The sequence below is a fragment of the Corvus moneduloides genome, chromosome 4 (assembly GCF_009650955.1).
Source record: "Corvus moneduloides isolate bCorMon1 chromosome 4, bCorMon1.pri, whole genome shotgun sequence".
Lineage (NCBI taxonomy): Eukaryota > Metazoa > Chordata > Aves > Passeriformes > Corvidae > Corvus > Corvus moneduloides.
In genome coordinates this window covers 67,123,972-67,142,466 of record NC_045479.1, presented here as the reverse complement: position 1 = coordinate 67,142,466, position 18,495 = coordinate 67,123,972, and positions in this window count along the sequence as shown.

Genomic DNA, 18,495 nt, shown 5'->3' with positions numbered 1-18,495 from the left:
TGAAACAGGCATTGTGTACATATACACATATATATACACATACATATATGTATGTATATATGCATAGATATGGAACACAATCTCCAACTTCATAAATAGCCATTAGAGACTCTCCAAACCAAAATTAGAAGTTTTTCTCTTTGTCTTGGCCAGCCAAGGTAACAAATCTGTGTGCAAGTCAGAATTAGAGAAAAAACTGTGAAGCCACATGCTAATCATACAGAGGCATTCCTTATAGGAATAAGTTGCCCTATGTTAAAAGACTACAAAAGCTAGGGATAGCTGAGGTTAAGGCAATCCTAAATTAACTGGGTTTTGGTCCTTACCTTACTAATCAGATGCCTGACTCTTGCAACTTTGGCACAGTAAATCTGCATCAGTCAAAGGCTGCAGCAAGTTGGGATAATGTAAATGGTGTCTCTGGCTTGAGTGACTGGGGAAGTCATAGCAGCAGTGCCCTGTGAGCTGCCTGGGGCTTTAGGATGCTCATAGCTCTGTGGGTGTTCAGAAACAGCAAGTTTAATGTAAGAGAAAGTGCTTTCTTGGTGCCTTTTTGTTCACAGCTGTTTTCTGTCCACATAAAAAGAAAGGAGTGGGTGGGAGGTTTCTCTTTACTGCCAGATACTGAACAAATGACATGAGAAAATTGAGGAAGACTTTTGTTGTGACTGTAGGGGCAAGATGGGTGGGCATTACAGTGGGGAAGCTGGGAAATATGAGATTCCTGGAAATAAAAACTATAATGGAGTGTTACTTACAACCCAGGAAGTAATTGCATTAACTGAAAACAATCATAAAGCCAAAGCTCTATCTTGAGGAAACAGGTGGATGGGAGGGAGTTGTGCACAAACCCTGTTCCTTTCTTGTCTTTCCCCTTTAGGCACTTTGATGGTTCTCTGCCTAAACAGTGAAATAATCTAGTTCTTATGCAGTAAATCCTATGTTTTGTGTTTCCTCGAAAATGCACTGCAGAGATGGTCTAGACAGAAACACTTCAATGTTTTGGTAAATGTTGGGTCTTTCTGTAGACCTTCCATGGAATGGACTAACAAGGTTGATGTCAGTGGGTCTGAGTAGACAAATCTGTATTGGGGTAGGGGAACAGCTGTGCCCTCAACATTGTGGGACCAGGTCTTTGTGTAGAGGAGTGTATGACGGGGCCCTCTGCTCACAGGCCACAGAAAGGATGAGGAGTAGAATCATGGAATCATAGAATTTTTTAGGCTGGGAAAGATCACTGAGTCCAACTGCAAATGTAACACTGCTAAGTCCAGCACTAAGCCATGTCCCCAAGTCCCACATCTACACATCTTTCAAATGCCTCCAGGGATAGTGACTCCACCACTCCCCTGAGCAGCCTGTTCTAATGCCTGACCACCCTTTGGGTAAAAAATTCTTTCTGAATATCCAATATAAACCTCTCCTGGTGCAACTTGAGTTCATTTCCTCTTGTATTTGTTAGCTGGAAAAAAAGACTGACTCCTACCTCACTACACTCTCTTTTCAGCTAGCTGTAAAGAGTGATAAGGTCTCCCCTTTTTTCAGCATACTGGAAATAAATGCACTTTTCTTCAGCTCAAGCTACGGAACTGTATCTTCTGCATGTTTTGAACTGGAAGCCCAATTTTAATTTCAGCTTGGTGGATTAGATGAATTTGGTTAGTGAGTTTACTTATCAACCCTGCCTGCACTTGCTTTGCATTCCTCCAGGTATAATCTTGAAAAACAATGCTTCCAAGAGTAATGGCTGGGTTTTGCTTTCCAGAAAAAAACCCTGCCACAAGTCTGTGGTTTAAAGCCATAAGTTAGGTTTGCAGTCCATCATATTTCAGATCAATACACTACAGAGAGCTGACACAGATCCTGCACAAAGACAGATTGCACTTTCAAGGGAATTTCATGCCATTTAAAAATGGAATTAAGCAAGATGGAAATGCTAAAAATACATGAAAAATAAAGTTTAAGCCACTAAAGGAAAACCATGTGTGTTATTCTGCATATTAAAAGACAACAAGCTGCCACAAAATAAATATTCCGTGCTAATGAGCTAATATTTAATCAGCACAGTGCTCTGTTCTGAAAAAAGAAAAAGCTTCTGCTGGCCACTTTTTGTTGGTGGTCCTTTAAAAAGATAGAGAGAAAACTCAAGCAGGCTGTATTTAAATTACTTTTTTTTTTCTTCTATGCAGTGAAGCAGGAACAGGCTCTAGTGCTTCTCATAATTTTATTTATGACCCTAAGCCCTCAATCTCAGAGAAAATGGAGGTCACGCTGCCTCTTATACATGTTGTCATGCAGATATGTGGGTTTTCAAATGGGGTGTTTACTTCTAAACCTCAAGGTAACATACATTTTTTAATGACTTCTAATTTGGTTTGTTTTTTTTTTTTTTCTGGACTCCACAAATGGGACTGCTGCTGCTTGTCCACCTCATTGAATATGGAAAGGATCTGTCTGCTGAATCCCATGAGATGTTAATGTGCTGGGGCTGGGCAGAGTTATCTATTTCTCTTTGCACCTTGGGGCCCAGACTCCAGCAGATTTCTGCAGAGGGAGCATAGCAATGGAAGAGGGACAACAAAACACACATTGGTGAGAAGAGAGGAGAGTCTTCTCAAGACCTGGATAAAGAGTGATAAAAGCTGGCACAGGGGTAGGCTGAATTTTGATAAATTGCCTTCCACTTCTGCACCTAGGTTTTCCCCACCTTTTCAGGTTTAAAATCAATCTTTCCAATGAACTTTTGAATAGCCAGAAAATGTTTAATTTACTATTTACAGCTGTGACTTGTGTATGAAAGAGTATTTCAAGCTGTGCAAAATATCACCACCTGGATAAAATTTACCTGACACCCTCCCTCTGCAGTACACTTTTTTCCCAGCAGGCCAAAAATTTAATGCTGCTTCCCTTACTCTCAGTGGATTTTGCTCATCTCACAGTATTTCATCAAGAATGAAGGGGCTTTGGCATGTCATTTAACCTTTGAATAACATGCTAGAGACTAAATTAAGAATGTCTTCTATAGCACAGTTGCCATTTGCTGCACAGAGTCAGAGATACAGTGGAGGGCACAAAAAATTATAGATCCTCCACATGTATTCTTGACTCAACAACTTCATCCCTCTGGATGTTGGCCTCTGGGCTGGAATAGGGCTCTCTGTGACAGTACAGGACATTGGCTTCCTGCTGCTTTTGTATCTCATCCTTCTTCCTGGGCAGCCTTCCTTCCTCCGAGCACAGAAAGTCTTCTTAGTTTATATTTCTTAAAAGCAGATCCTTGCTATTTTTGGAGTCTTTTTTTTCACTCTTCTGTGAACTACTGGAGAATGTGGTATCTTCTGGCTACTGCCAGCTTCCTTTGAAAACCAATTATTTGATCCAGAGTACAGCTGTTGAGTTTTATGATTTCCCATTGTATCCAGACATGGAGAAATATTACATTTTGCCTTGTCAGAAAATGCTAAATTCAAGATGCCCAGAAAGGAGTCTGGTGATACAGCAGTTTTTGTACCAGTGTCTTCTCATTAGCATTTCAATTTCTTTGACTTTACCTGGACAAATTAATGAAACTCTTGCACTAGCCAAAGACAAAAAGAGGTTATAGGGTTAAAAGGCGACATATTTGTAGTTGGAGGTAAAGTAGGTTTGCATTCCTTCCCCTCTCTAGAAGAATTTTTGCACCCTTGACTAAAACTGTCTCTCACTGGGACTAACCATGTTCAGATGTCCCTGGAACCAGCCATGTTCAGGTGTAGGAAGTAAGTAGAGAGATTCAAAGTTGTGCTGGAGGGTGCTTGCTCCCTTCAGGGTTTTTGGTGTTTTCAGCTAGAGATTACAGATCCTTTAAATAGTAACTGGACTGAGTAGAACTTCCTGGACATGGAAGATCAGATTTATTTTAGGGGCAATATCAAGCCTGTTTATGACAGAGGATGTGCAAGGACTGAAAGCAGTGGTAGCCATTTGAGATGCTCTGAGAGCCTCTCTGACCTCCAGCTGATGCTCTAGAAGAACATGGTCCTCCTTGGAGGTATGTTGTGTCTGCTGGCTTTCACAGAAATTCCTGCACATTTCCACATAAAACAGCAATAGATGGATGTTTCTGCTTGCATAACTGAAGCCTGTCCTAGGTGTCTTCTTTTATGATCTGATATGTTCCCTAGGCCCCAATTAGATTGCATTAACTAGATTTACATCAACTATAATGGAGCTTAGATACTCAGCTTGTATAATGGCAGCTGCAGATAGACAAATTATGTGTCTAATCTTGCACCAAATCCAACCCCAAATCAATCATCACTAGGAGTGAAAGAAAGAAGTCAGTTACAGTCAGGGGAGGGCTGTACAAATACTCTTTCAGTCTTTTCTCTTTGATCTGTTGCACATATTTTTCAGTTTGGTGAGTTAATTGTCCTAGCTTTTACTCTAACAGAGCCTGGCTGTTTTAAAGTTTAAAAACCTTGCAGTCTTTTTTTTGAGGAGCTCCTTATAGAAGACTGTCTAGACTGTTGACCTCAGCATCAGATCCACTGTATATGTGAAAGGTGTGTGTGCAATGGACCTATGACTCTGGTGCTCTCAGCTTCCCAGGAGCCTGACTTCCGTGAGTACATCAGGAAGATGTCATTTCAAAGAGAAGGGGCTGGGATTGAGGTATTTTCTGCACAGAGACCCTGTCTTGGGAGCAGTGGGGTCTTTGGCTTTTCTAGCTGACACTGGCTTTTGGATCCGCTCTGGTTCATCCCATTTGCCAGAGTTTCAGCTTTTTGACTGATACCAGTTCTTCTTACAGCCACTAGCTCCTGCAGTAGTGAGGCTGAGTAAGAGCATAGATTTTCAGGAAATAAGTCTTCACACTGCCTCTTGATATCCAGGTAAAAATATTCTTAGAGCCTTTAGAGTCTCATATAGACCTGGATGTTTTATCTCTTTTTCCCCTTTCTCTTCCATCTACTGACTGAGATTTGCTGTGTAATATTGCTTGTAATTTTTCTAGCTTATTTTCAAGTCTGCACTTTTTTTTTCGTTCTTGGGAGGTTGCCTGGTCACAAGCTCTCTAGCCGTTTGGCAGATGATAATCTTCAATATGTTACATTGATTCATAAACTGTGTTACCTCTCAAATGCATGTTGGTTGAGCAAGCCTTCTTGCTAAGCAAGGTACAGCTCAGCTCAAGTGGTGGGGTTAGAGTTAGACTCTTCAAATGTAATTACTATAGAGAAAGAAATCAGGGTGCCGGATAAGATTTAAGACCACCTAGTACAAAACCACCTATTCTACTTAAATAAAATGTACCCACTTTGGTGCTTAAGTAGGTATAAATTCCCCAACTCGACTGCTGTTATTGTTAATACTAACACAGTCCCTATTATGGGCTGTGTTACCCTATTATGGACTAGCCAGGAAAGCAGACCGACTGTCCTGGTTGATACATCACCTAGAGACAGACTGAAGAGTAACGAGCTACTGAAGTTCACCCCACACATGTAAGGAGGAGTAAGAGAAAGCAGGTAGGATTTCCCCATGATGGTACTCACAGCCCTAGGCATGCTCCAGTCAGACTTCACAGGATTAGTCTCAGCACTTGTGTTGGTGTCAGAGATCAAGCAAGCTTGGACTTTTATTTATGATCTCTTCACTGAAAAGCTCTGTGTCTCAGCTTGTGTTGTTCTGATTTCTGTTCTCTTGTTCCTGTGAACTTTGGTTTAGAAGTGCAGATAGGCAATATGCTCTAGAGAGATGATGTAACTTGAAATTTGGGATATTTAGGCACTGATTCTAAGCAGTAGTACCCTATTGGTTTTTTCCTTTAAGTTGGTTTATTGCATTGGATCCATGGGGAACTGATTGCCTGTAAGCAAGAAAAAAAAAAGTTGGAATGCATACAAAAATGATTACAGGTGTATGCAATGTTTTGCAGCCAAATAAATTCCCTGACACAGTGGAAAGGGTGACAGGCATGCCCCAGGACCAAGAGTAAATGCTATGGTAGAAGGAAAGAGAAGCTCCTTTAGGCAGTGCTGCTGCTGCACCTTCTGTGTTTTAAACAATTCAGAAATTCTATATTCAGGAACAGTGAGTGGTAAATATGAGAGATCTAAAGATTACTTTTTTAATAAATACAATTTGCATCCAAAGGGACTGCAGTACCTGTTTGCTAACCAGCTTCAAGTTGTGTTTTGGGATTTGACACGTCTGCCTGCCAACATCTGTACTGTTAGCATGGCATCTTTGCCATGTTTGGATCTCTTCTGACTTAAAAATTGCTTTCTGAAGTAGATGTTATAGCGCTTCTGTCCTTAAATTGAGATTGGGGCAGCTAACCTGCAAGTCCCTTGTTCTTAATTTGATGGTACAGATATTCTAATATTTATTTAGTGTTACTCATCTAAGAACAAATCTGCTGAAGCAATTAATGACTCCTCTGTAAGTTTTTTCATACAGTTTTTATTTTTGCTGGTTTTGGCTGGGGTAGAGTTAATTTTCTTCACAGTAGCTGGTATGGGGCTATGGGTTGGATTTGTGCTTAAAACACTATTGATAAGTGAGGGATGTTTTTGTTACTACTGAGCAGGGCTTGCACACAGTCAAGGCCTTTTCTGCTCCTCACCCCAACCTGCCAGCAAAGAGGCTGGGACTGCATAGGGGTTTGGGAAGGGACACAGACAGGACAGCTGGCCTCAACTGACCTAAGGGACGTCCAGACCATATCATGTCATGCTCAGAATGCAAAGCTGGGGAAAGGAGTAGGAAGAGGAGACCATTCAGAGTGATGGTGTTTGTCTTCCCAAGTCACTGTTGTGCATGATGGACTCCTGCTTTCCTGGTGGAGGCTGAATACCTGCCTGCCCATGGGAAGTGGTGAATGAATTCCTTGTTTTGCTTGCTTTGCTTTGCTCTACCTATTAAACTGTCTTTATCTCAACCATGAGTTTTCTCACTCTTACCTTTCTGTTTATCTCCCCAGTCCCACAGGGGCAGGGGTGGAATGAAGCAGTTGTGTGGGGCTGAGTTGCCATCTGGGGTTAAACCAGGACTGTTTGCATATTATTTGTAGCTATATGATGAAAAAAGAAGGCAGGCAGTAGTTGCTGAATATGAAATGTGCCCTAAAGCCATCTGGGAAAAAAAAAAGACTAGCTACTATCCAAACACATTTGGTGTGACAGAGGAGGTTGCTGGCAGAGGCTGTACCAATCCTATTCAAGGCTTTGTACTTTAGGGAGGCTGCACAGTAAACTCTTGACTTTGCAAAGTCAAGAACAGGAACAGCTCCTTGGTGTCGAGGTAAGCTCCGTTATTTGATGGTTTTCAGCTACTTTAATTAATCTATCTGCAAAGGAATGCTTTAAAAAGCATGTTGATGAACAGCATGTCTGTTTACAACATACTTAACAAATAGAGGAAGCACAGTTCATTTGAGTGTCAGTGCAAAGTGGGATTCTGTACAGCCTTCTGTGAGCCAGGATTGTTTACTCATTTATCCAAAAGCACAGGCAAAATCCAGGCTGTGTAAAACAGGCAGAACTGAATTTTCTTTGGTTACAGTGTAAAGCAACTTTTATCTCAGGTGGATGTCCAGCACCAAGGTTTATATAAAAGAATTGTTCAGCTGTCATTGCAATATCCACTGGACGACAAGCTGGTTGCTCTGCTCATTATTTAATGTCTGAATGGTGATATAAATAGCAACACAGCACATCTTAGTTGTCATGCATTATCATGATAAGTGATGTAAGAGATGTCACCAAATTCAGTTTTGAGATTTCTGCAAAGCACAATACGTTCATACTTGTGTGTGTGTGTGAGAGAGAGAAAGGGCTCAAAGCCCCCTTTTTAATAATGCAGTCCCAATGTAAAGGCTGAGTAGAAATATTATTCTATTCAGGTAACACTTTGAAATGTCATCAGAAGAAATATCTTTTGTACAAGGCCACAAGAAATTAAAATTAAAAAAAAAAGAAGAAGGAAAGAAAAAACCTCTACTTTCCTAAAGTGATGGAAGCTGTTCTATTAGAAGTCACAGAAACACTTCTCTCCAAGACAGCCTGGCTTTCAAGGAAAACAAGTAGTCCAAAAGTTACATTTAAAAACTAAAACATGAAGAGTAAAATAGATAAGTAGTAGAAATGAGAACTTGAGTTCCCATTTAGCTTAGTTTGGTGCAGAGCTGAGTACAAAAGCAAGGAAGAGAAAGAATAATTATAATAATAAAATGTGCTCACCTCTCAGGATGGGTGCATACCATGATAAATGATTTCAATCTATAACCTTTTTAGTTCTCAGTAAAATTGTTCTTTCCAGACAAATCATCCACCACTGAACTGAACTTCCTGAAGTTCTCTGAATCTGTGATGAGGGTCCCAAAAAAGGCTCTGAACATAAGCCCAGAGAGTTCAGTCTAGTACTGGAATTATTAGAAGTTATCATGACAAAGTTTGTAGTCGGTTAATATTAAGATATTAGAAAACATTGTACAAAGTTAAAAGAGAACTGGTTAGACAAAAATACCCTAAAGGCATCCTTCATATAAATAGTTTACAAATAATATCACTCTTACTGAGGAGTTAGCACAGTTAGTGGGTGTCCCTACTCTGTACAGTCCATTCACTGAATAGTGGTGAGAGGCAGTAACAGAAGTAAATTATAGATACCTGAAGATGCAGGTATTTCACAGTGCAGCTCTCTGTGTAACTGCTCCCCACTGGTGTCTGAGGTGGCTGAGTACCTGAGGTGGCTTTTCATAACTCAGTACTGAGATCAGCCTGGAGTCCAGTGGTGGCCAGCATGTCTTGAAACTACCCAGTTTACTAGGTGTGTCTTGTAAGTTGTGCTAAACTTACCATAATTAGACTCACACTGTTCTCCAAATCAGTTAATTTTAAATGTCATTGTTTTAGCTGCACAAGCTCTAGTCATATAAATTATGTCAGTGTAACCTTTTATACAGTGATACAACCATAGTAACCAAAACAACTTGTGGCTATGTTATTGCTCTCCTAGTTGAGTTGCATCCATAGATTTGAGATGTCCAGCTTGTCTGTGACTGTTTCAGGAGTTAAAACAGTTCTGAGACAAAAAAAGTGCTTAAGTTCACTCTTCTCATTTTTTTGGGGGGTGTTAAAAAGTAATTACAGAAAAGTCAGCTTATTCTTTCAGCTGCAAGGGAAGGAGTTCTTTGGTTTGCAAACATACTCCTTCCCACTTCTTTTGTGCCTCAAGATGTTCACACTAGTAAAAATAAAGATGATTTTATAGGTGCAGTGTTTCTTGATGACTTTTTCTGTGCAGCAAATCTTTCCTGTGAGTCCTTTCATGTGAATGTAGTATGAATGTTAGACAGCGCAAAGGTAACTCATTTAATTAGAGCTTCTTTATTTCCTCTTTTTGCTAGAGACAGCCTAGAAAATCAGCATCATGTTTCTAACTAGCAGGAAGAAAAGGCAAAGCTGGTCAGCCAATTGCAGCTCTATATTTACTTTCCCTTCCTCAAGCACAAGAAAAATCAAATGAAGGAAAACATAGAAAATGCAATGGGAAGAGTGGGTAGCTGACTTCTAAGCTGTATTCTGAGGAAGAAAGCAGGAGGGAGAGTGAAATGAGAGGATGAAGGCAGAAATCTGAGCATACTTGAGAAGACACTACATGCCGTGCACAATCTGTCCCCCTCGGCAACACAGCAGACTGTCATTCACTCAGTGTGGGCCAGATTCTTTTTTGTATGGAAACCTATTCCACTGCTTTAAAAAGGGGCTCCATATAAATAATTTCTAGGTCCAGGAGGTATTTTTTGACAAACTTCAATAGTACTTTTCTTGCTCTCCACATTCATTCCTAAGAGGATGGATTGCATTGCTGTTTGAACTCATAGTTCAGCACATGAATGGCATTTTTTGAAATACACACAGAATTTGCTTGTTACAGCAATTCTTTTTGCTGCTCATTTCACATAGTAACTTATATATCCATTAGTGGTAAGATATTCCAAGGGAAAATGTTGTAATTGCACATATTTAAAGGGTACATCATTTACCTTTATTACAACTGTAGTTGCAGCTGCGGTCTCAAAAATTATCCCAGTGTGCACCATGCTGGTGCAATTAGGAGAAACTGGTCCTTTGTCTTTATAATCCTTCTCTGGATGAGAAATAAGAATATTGATAGAGCAGAGAAACCACTGTACTGTATTATAACTCAGTAAGTCAGCCCAGCCCCATGACAGTTCCTGGAGAAGTAAAACAGACTTAGAGAATAGTTTGGGAAGGCAAACCTAGTTAGAGTGTTTGCAGTAAATATGAGAGCTGATGCGTGGGCGTTGCAGTTACAAATCCTGTTATATGCTAATATGATTTATGTGCATAACACCCAAACATAATTATCAGAGTTAACCCCTGTGTACTTGCTGTATTTAAAATTAAAATGAAGTTATGCTATTTGCACTTTCAGAACAGTAGATCTATATTACAGATGAACATTTAATAATTTAGCTTATTTTTGCTGACTGAATGCACTGTGCCAGACCATGCTTCTTTCATTTGAACAGTGATTGACATTCTTCTTGAACCTCATGAATCTTGAATTCAAATGAACTATCTTAAGTGCAATTTAATTTAAAAGTATGAGATTTAATGGAGGTATTCCTTAGCCAGGGAATGAAAGATATAATAGGAGACAGTTTGATACATTGTGCTGTATGAAACTGATGTTTAGCAACAATTTTTCAACACAACCTTAATTCTGGAGTGAATTCTTAATAAGTGAACATGGGACACTCAACACAACCAAGTAAATGAGCATCTTCCAGTCTAGAGCTCTCTTCATGGTGTTAATTAGTGTGTCTATATTGACTTCATTCTTTGCTCCAGGAGAAACAATATTTATTTTCTGGACCTCTTTTTGCAGAACTGTTTGCACCCTTTATGGTTAACGAGTTGGCTTTGCCCTCTCTGAGTAGCATGTAGGGCAGTCCTCATCTTGATCACTCCCAAACCGTTCTTCGTACATTGTGTTTTGTGTGCCCAGTCAAATATGTGTATGAGCCAGCTTTGTTTAGGAAAAACCTTGCTGATCTGCTGCAGGGAAAAATCCTGGCTGATAAATTTGTGGACATGCAGGAGACTAGAGAGTGATCCAGCTGCTGGTGTTGACATACTCATCTTGAACAGTCATGTTTAGGCTTTGGTGTAGCAAGGCACTCCTACTCCATTTTTATTTAATACAATGACTGCTTCTCTTGACTGAGGACTAACTCTCCTTCCTACAAACTGCTAGGGACTTCTAAGAAAGATCTGTTAGTGCAGAAATGGAAAAATAATGCTTAAGTTTTTAAAGACCACTGAATTCTGGAAGGTATCCATCTGCACACACCCTGGGAGCAGGAATTGTGGCATTGCATATGCCTTCTATGCAATACTCAATCCAAAAAGCTGCAACCTTCTACACTTGTAAGAGGTGACAGATATAACTCTGTTTTGACTAGTAAACCAAAAAATGTATTGACTTAAGAAGCAGCATTTTTCATTTTGAAAATGTCAAAACAAAGTGTCAGCAATTCTGAAAAGAAAAGGTCCCTAAGATCTGTTTGTTTGCCCCTTCTGTTTGGAAACAAGACATACAAGAACTCTCTGTGGGAAAGTTTATTGTTTTGTTGAGTCTTTACTTTCTGAGAAGAAAAAAATATTCAAAATCTTCTCAGCCATCCTGCTAATTCCTGATTTTTGCTGCTCTAATTTCCATAGGTAAAGAAGCATGTGCTAGTGATTCCTGGAATTACACATGAATATTTTAGTTTGTCATCTTCAACTCAGATCAGATTAAAATACTATGACCTTCAACAGTCACCATCTTGCTGTGAAGGGATTTATTCCTTTCAGTTTGACTCTTGTGCTCTTCACTTTGATACAGGCCTTTGCTTTGGTGAAAGGATTCCTGTGGTAACTCCTTGTTAAGCAAGTTATAAACAGATTTCCAGATTTTATTATTTTACTCTGTTCAGTCTGCAAACTCCCATAGGAACTAGACCTTTATTCCACATCTCTGTCTTGATCAAAATACTGAAAGTTTATGAGGTGATAGAGACCTACTCCCTCATATCTTGTACCAGTTATAGGACCCATTAGAGTGCTGGAATCCCATTAAAATGGTTAAGACTGCAATTTAGCATCTCACAGAATACCAAATAGAAGAATATAGTGGATTCACACGGGAACAGATTATTTTTCCAAGAAAGACCTAGTCCAATATGCCTGACCTGGCTTTCATTGGCAACACGTTATGACCTATCCTTAGTATGGCCATCTCCTGTAGCCACTACTGAGGTGCAACATGAAAACATTTTTCATACAATGCCTTACTGAGCAAATTGTGCCAAGTGCTGCATGCACAATAGCCTGGTGTACTGGTTTCACTGTGAAGTGTAGAGAGTTCATCAGTCTCATCTTAAAAAGAGTAGCTTCAGAGTGCGTGATGGTTTCAGCAACATTCCATCCCTTCCCCAGGCTCCTCTGGGTGGTTAGCAACAAAAGTAGTTCATGAAAGCCTGTGAAAAGACACATAAAATAATCTGGAAACCAATTAACAGTTTAATTGGCAAATAAACCTATTCTTTACCCCCAAATGTTTCTGAAGATTGTGCAAGTAATGAGGTGGAAAAGATTAGCATCAAATAAAATTCCAAAAATAGTACAGCAAAAGAAGTGCAAGACAGTAAAAGGTCAAGCTCAAGGAACCTGAAATTCAACATTCAACATTGACTTGTCTGGCTGGGAGATATGTATGGGTTGAAATCTTTATCTCTGACTAACATACAGCATAAGGCCTGAAGCTTTTGTAGTGAGATTGCTCCCATTTACACAAAAAAATTTAAAAAACATTAGAAAGAATATCCTTTTTTAATTGCCAATAACTCCTGAAGCTCACTAGCAAAAAATTTTACATGGACATTAACGGGATCCTGATAAAGATTAGTCCTCCCCAGAAAAAGCAACAGCTATTTTACAGAGAATGGAAGTCATAAAGCTGTAAGGTCCTTGCTTCAGGGCATAAACCAACTGCAGACACAGGAAGTTAAGAACAAATTTCTCCCTAGGAGCTGATTATTATTTAATGAGTCATCATCATTTTGGTAATGAATGAATGATTGGAAAATTAATTTATTTATTTTTTGGTGTTATCATGCTGACTTGAAGCAAAGAAATCTCCAGGAATCAATGGCTAATTTTTTGAAGATCTAGGCACTAATCTGCTGCCTGTCAGGGCTGGAATTAAAACAAATTTGCTCTTTTGCAAGTTATATTAGACTGTAATAACATGGAATGTGTGAGCAACTTCCAATTGTGATACAATGACAAACTCATGCAAACGCATACAGTTTTTAACTCTTTCATATCTCTGGTTTTGTGCTCTTGTACATGGTTCAGGTACAAAAATCAGAACTGGGTGGAGTGATACTATCTCCAGGGAACCAGCACATTCAGAGCCATGGAGAGGATTCCCAGGAAAAGTGCCATCCAGCTGGTCTTCAAGAAATAGTGAAACCGACATTTTTTTCTCCAGAAATACATATGGATGTTGAATTCCAAGTAGCAATATGAGCTGCTTATTCTGTAGGCTCAGAAGAAACTGACCGATAAATCTCATTATTTCCATGCTTAGGACAGTTGAGTCTGCAGAAAGACTCAATATGGAAGAAAGCTGGATTATAAAAACTGTGGGATATGTCTAGACCAAGCCAGAAAAGCAAATTCTTCAGGGCTGCAGATTTCTTCCACTCAGCAGAATAATACTGGAAGAGAAGAACAAATTCTGAAAATGAAATTAAGAGCTTCTAGCTCTTCACTCTATCAGATAGTGCTAATATAGAGAGAAGCAAAAGAGCAAAGATAAGTCCCCAGAAGGCCATGGGAAAGATTTGGGTCCTGATGATGACTTCCAAACCACTGTAAGAATCTTAAAAAGGACTTCAGAACAAAACACTTAACTTTCACTGAGAGATCTACACAGAATCAGAAAAATTGTCTCCTACTCCAGTCTTTTGGGGTTGATCCTGGTTTTACCTCTGAGGTCCTGTTCTCCACTGTGACAGTCTACAGTGAGGAGTGTCAAATTAGTTCTGCCTCTTGAGTGTGACGTTTTGAGAAATTCCAAGTATCAGTTTCCTTTCAGAGGATTTAGGCTTGATTTCTGCTTTCATCCATCAAAGTGGAATACTTTCTTCAGACCGTGTCCTCTGGCTTCTCCACTGTCTATAGCTCTAGTGAAAGAGAAAGGGAATTAGAAGAGAGAAAGTTAATCCCATGCAAAAACAAAAAGGGAGAGGATGATGAATACCACCAGTCTTCTCCGAAGAAGGAGAATGACAGACTGGAGAGGAGTATTGAGGAAATATAAAGTGGATGCTGGACAACCCAGGGCTTCCAGAACTCACTTCTCTGATCAGGTTGACTGCAAATGCCAAGATGTTCAGGGAGCAAAACAAAGGATAAGCCTTTCCTGGTCAGTTTCAAAATAATCAGTTGTGTGTTGAGTTTTCTTCCTATTACAAATGCATATGAGATCAAATGTAATGGAGAGGTACTTCATAAGGCAGAGCTACCTTTCTCCAAAATGCACTGCAGCATCACATCCTAGCAAAATATAAGGTCCAAGTTAGCAGGTTATATTAATAGATTATAAACTAAAATATTTCATCAGAAACAACTTGAATCTAGGAAGTTTCAAATGAAACAGGACAACTCACCCAGCAGGCTGCCAATGAATCCAAGCTCAGCAGGTAGGTGCTGTCTCTCACAAGTACAGTCTGTCTTCAGAGTATGAAAAACAAAAATTTCAGCTCTACAGTTCCAGGGCTGCAGTGCCAGCAGCGGTGTCAGCAGCCTCAGCCTGGAGTCTGGAAAGGTTCTCTCTGTTAGGAAGTTTGAAAAATATCAGGATCACCTGGTCTGAGCGTCCAGCCATACAGGTGTAGTTTGGATGCCTGCAGGATTCCATGGAATTAGTCCAATCTCAGCTAATGAGTTATGCAGCTCTTACTTGGAGCTTCATCACTCTTCCAGGGCTACTCCAGCTGTCACAACTGAGCTGGAAATTTCTGTGTTTGACTTCCCAGACTTAAATTACTTTACAATTTTTTACAAAACTCCTTATTGAAGTTACTTTCTTCCCTTTTTTCTTTTCTGTAGAAAAATTGAAATGACTGTTTTATTCTTTTATTTCTTTTAAGCCCTCAGAAACAGAACAGTTTTCTATCTAGAGCTCTCTATAAGATCTAAACATACACAATAAAACTTTTATTCCTGTATCACCTCTGGGTTTCTTTTTGCTCTCCTTAATTTTGTTTTCCTGTTGTCGCCTTCCTTCCTTCCTTCCTTCCTTCCTTCCTTCCTTCCTTCCTTCCTTCCTTCCTTCCTTCCTTCCTTCCTTCCTTCCTTCCTTCCTTCCTTCCTTCCTTCCTTCCTCCCTCCCTCCCTCCCTCCCTCCCTCCCTTCCTCACATAAATGGCTGAAACAAAGGCCTGTTGCTTTCCTCTGACTTCTCTTTTCATGCATGTCAGTGAAGGTGTTTCCATGGCACAAAGTAGTGCTATTAAATTTTCAAAACATTTTATTATGTATTTGAAACACACCAAGGTGTTTGGACCATGTATCCTCTGCAGCAGCAACTGAAAGCCGTGTGAGATATTATAAGATGTCTAAAATGGAATAAGATTAAGTCTGGGCAACTGAATCCTGAACCAGATCATCTTGCTGCAAATTCAGAGAATGCTGACACAAACACATGCCATAATCTTCTCAGTTCAACCACCTGCATCCAGTGGCTCAGTCATCAGACCTGAGCCCTCTGAGTGTTTTATTGGTAAATGCTGACATATTTTATTATCTCCGCTTGCAGTACTGGAATAATGCTGGTTTTGGCCTTTGTCACTTTTAGCTCACAGCAGTGATCAAAACAGCCCTCTGTAAATTCTTTGGAGCCTTTCCTGCTACAGGCAATAAGAGATTTGCCACTAACTTCAGCAGAACCATTTATGAGTGCCACGTTTAATTAACATGTAATTCAGAGTGTCTAATAGGATTGATCTGTATCTGAATTAAAACTGCAAATAAAATGGTGCTAAGGGGTAGAAGCAGAGGAGACTTTGAATCTCATTTCAGGACTTGAGCACGAATGGCAGAAAATACCATGGGCTTCACAGACAGGGAAAAACTTGGCATGAGATAAAAGGCTTAAGCCAGGATTCATCCAACTTCCAATGTTGCTCAAAGGATGAAACCATCTGAGATTTATATATTCATTGCTTGACTTGCCCACACAAGGCTTTGAATGCCACTAGAATTTGATTTTTAGAGGACATCAGAAAGACACAAAATGTTGTTGGATGAACAGTCTGCAGGAGGCTTCTGGCTGGTCCGCCAGGCTTCTGAGCAGTCAGACATTTTGGGATTGAGGGTGGTTCTCTTCCAGATTCACATAATCTCATTTGGAGCTTTCCGTCTGTTAGAATGCAATGTGAAACAGGCTTTCAAGCCCTTTCCTCTGTTGCTAATTCTCCAATGAATATTGACTCAGGGTTTTGAAGAACTGCTGAAAAAATGACAAGTCAATGATCATTGCTCTCTTCCCTGCCTGTCTGCTCAAGTGGCATAAAAGAAGTAAAAAAAAAAATAGAAGACAAACCCAAAAAACCCTAAACCAGAAACACTATATTGCTGTTTAAAATAGGAAGATCAGGACAACAGGAGGATAGGCTACTTGTGACACCTTAAGAAATCCTATTGTTCTTGCTGTCACTGTAACTCTGCTGTATAGACCAAAGAAGGTGGATGCTGCACCCTGTAACACATCTCTCCCTCGTACCCTAATGTCAGGCTAGGATAGTGCCGCACTCCTATTTTTTAATAGGAGTCCAGTGCTTTGGAGAGAAGAAGCTGCATTTGGCCTGCCCATTGCCCCTTCAGAGGTGTACAGTGTCACAGCCAGCCAGGAACCTCATGCTGCTCTTTCTGCTTTTTTGGGGTGGGGACTGAGAATAGCTGACACTAACTGAGAGCACGTTGCCTCTTGCAGAGGTAAAATCCTCAGTTTGCCAGTTCTGCCCTAGTGGGTGAGAGACAGAAGAAACTCCCTGTCATAGGACCATGATATGAACCAGCAGCCAGAGCTCCCAGATGGGACCCAAGCAAGCAAAGAGCTTCATCAGCTCAGCCTTAGTGTCTTGCCTGTATTTAGGTCCCAAATTGCTTCAAGGCTCAAATTTATTTTCCCACTTTCTTTCCCTCCTGCCAGTTTTGTCTCCGCTCAAGTACTTTCTGTTGATGTTGGTTTAGGAATCTCCACCCTTTCTTTAGCAAGTGTTAACTGTTATCTGGAAAACTGCAGAATTCACAGCCCTGGGAACTGAAATTTGCAATACACTCACAGGCCAGCAATAACAGCTTCTTTATATGCGTCACAGGACAATGTTGTGTGGAAGATCTAAATTTCCTGTATTGTCTCCTTGATTCCTTGATTACTCAGCAGGGAGTGTCTCTGCTGTCCATCACTGGGAGGCAGAGAGGCATTAATATCTGATAGTTAGACTGGGCAAGAGCAAGAATTGTCATGTATTAAGAAGAAGTTACTGACTGCTGACAACCTTAGCAACCAGCTTGGATTCATACTGACATACTCTCCATCCTTTCCTCCCTCAACCCCTCCTCTCACTTTCTTCCCCTCTCACTTGATTTGTTTCACTTTTTTTTCACTCGATTTGTTTCACTTTTTTTTTTCTCTTTTAAAACTAAAGATATAAAAACCTTTCTCAAATTCTCCCTCTTGTAGAAAATATCCTGAGAGCACAGATTTTAGTCAAGATGTCATCAGTGCCAGTACTGAGCAAGAGATTAGTTTTCCAAGTATTATATACAGTTTGTTTTTTGGGGTTAAGGAGGTTATAACAGGTTGTATATAATTATTCTTGCTTAGCAATTTTATCTAATAATAGCTGCAAAAGTGTAGCAAAGATTAATTAAGGAGGCAAAGGAAAATCCAGCAGGGATAACATCTGAAGCAGCAGTATTTGTTTTGTGTGAGGCACAAATTCTGGAAAAGAATGTTCTGCTCTTCATCATAAGATGGAAATAAGTATCAGGGAAGTGAAATGGAGAAGAACTGGTAAGGGTTTAAGGGCATGACTAATCAAGCAGAGAGAAGAAATTGAATAAGAATCACACTTTCTACAGAGTCACAAAATGCTGGAAATAGAACTGTCATTACAGTTGCTAATTAACAGGGCTCAGTATCTCTCAGCTTTGGAGTTCAAAACAGTGGGAATTCTATGCAACAAGCAGCATGAATTTCACACACCCTGACTTGTCCTGAAGGAATTCCTCGTGGCTGCCAGTGGTATAACATTATCACAGACTGCTGTTATTATTATTTTTGAGAAAATTAGTTTCCATGTAAAAGCGTGTTACTAACTTTTCAAATTATCAAGCATATGTATATATGTAAATCTCT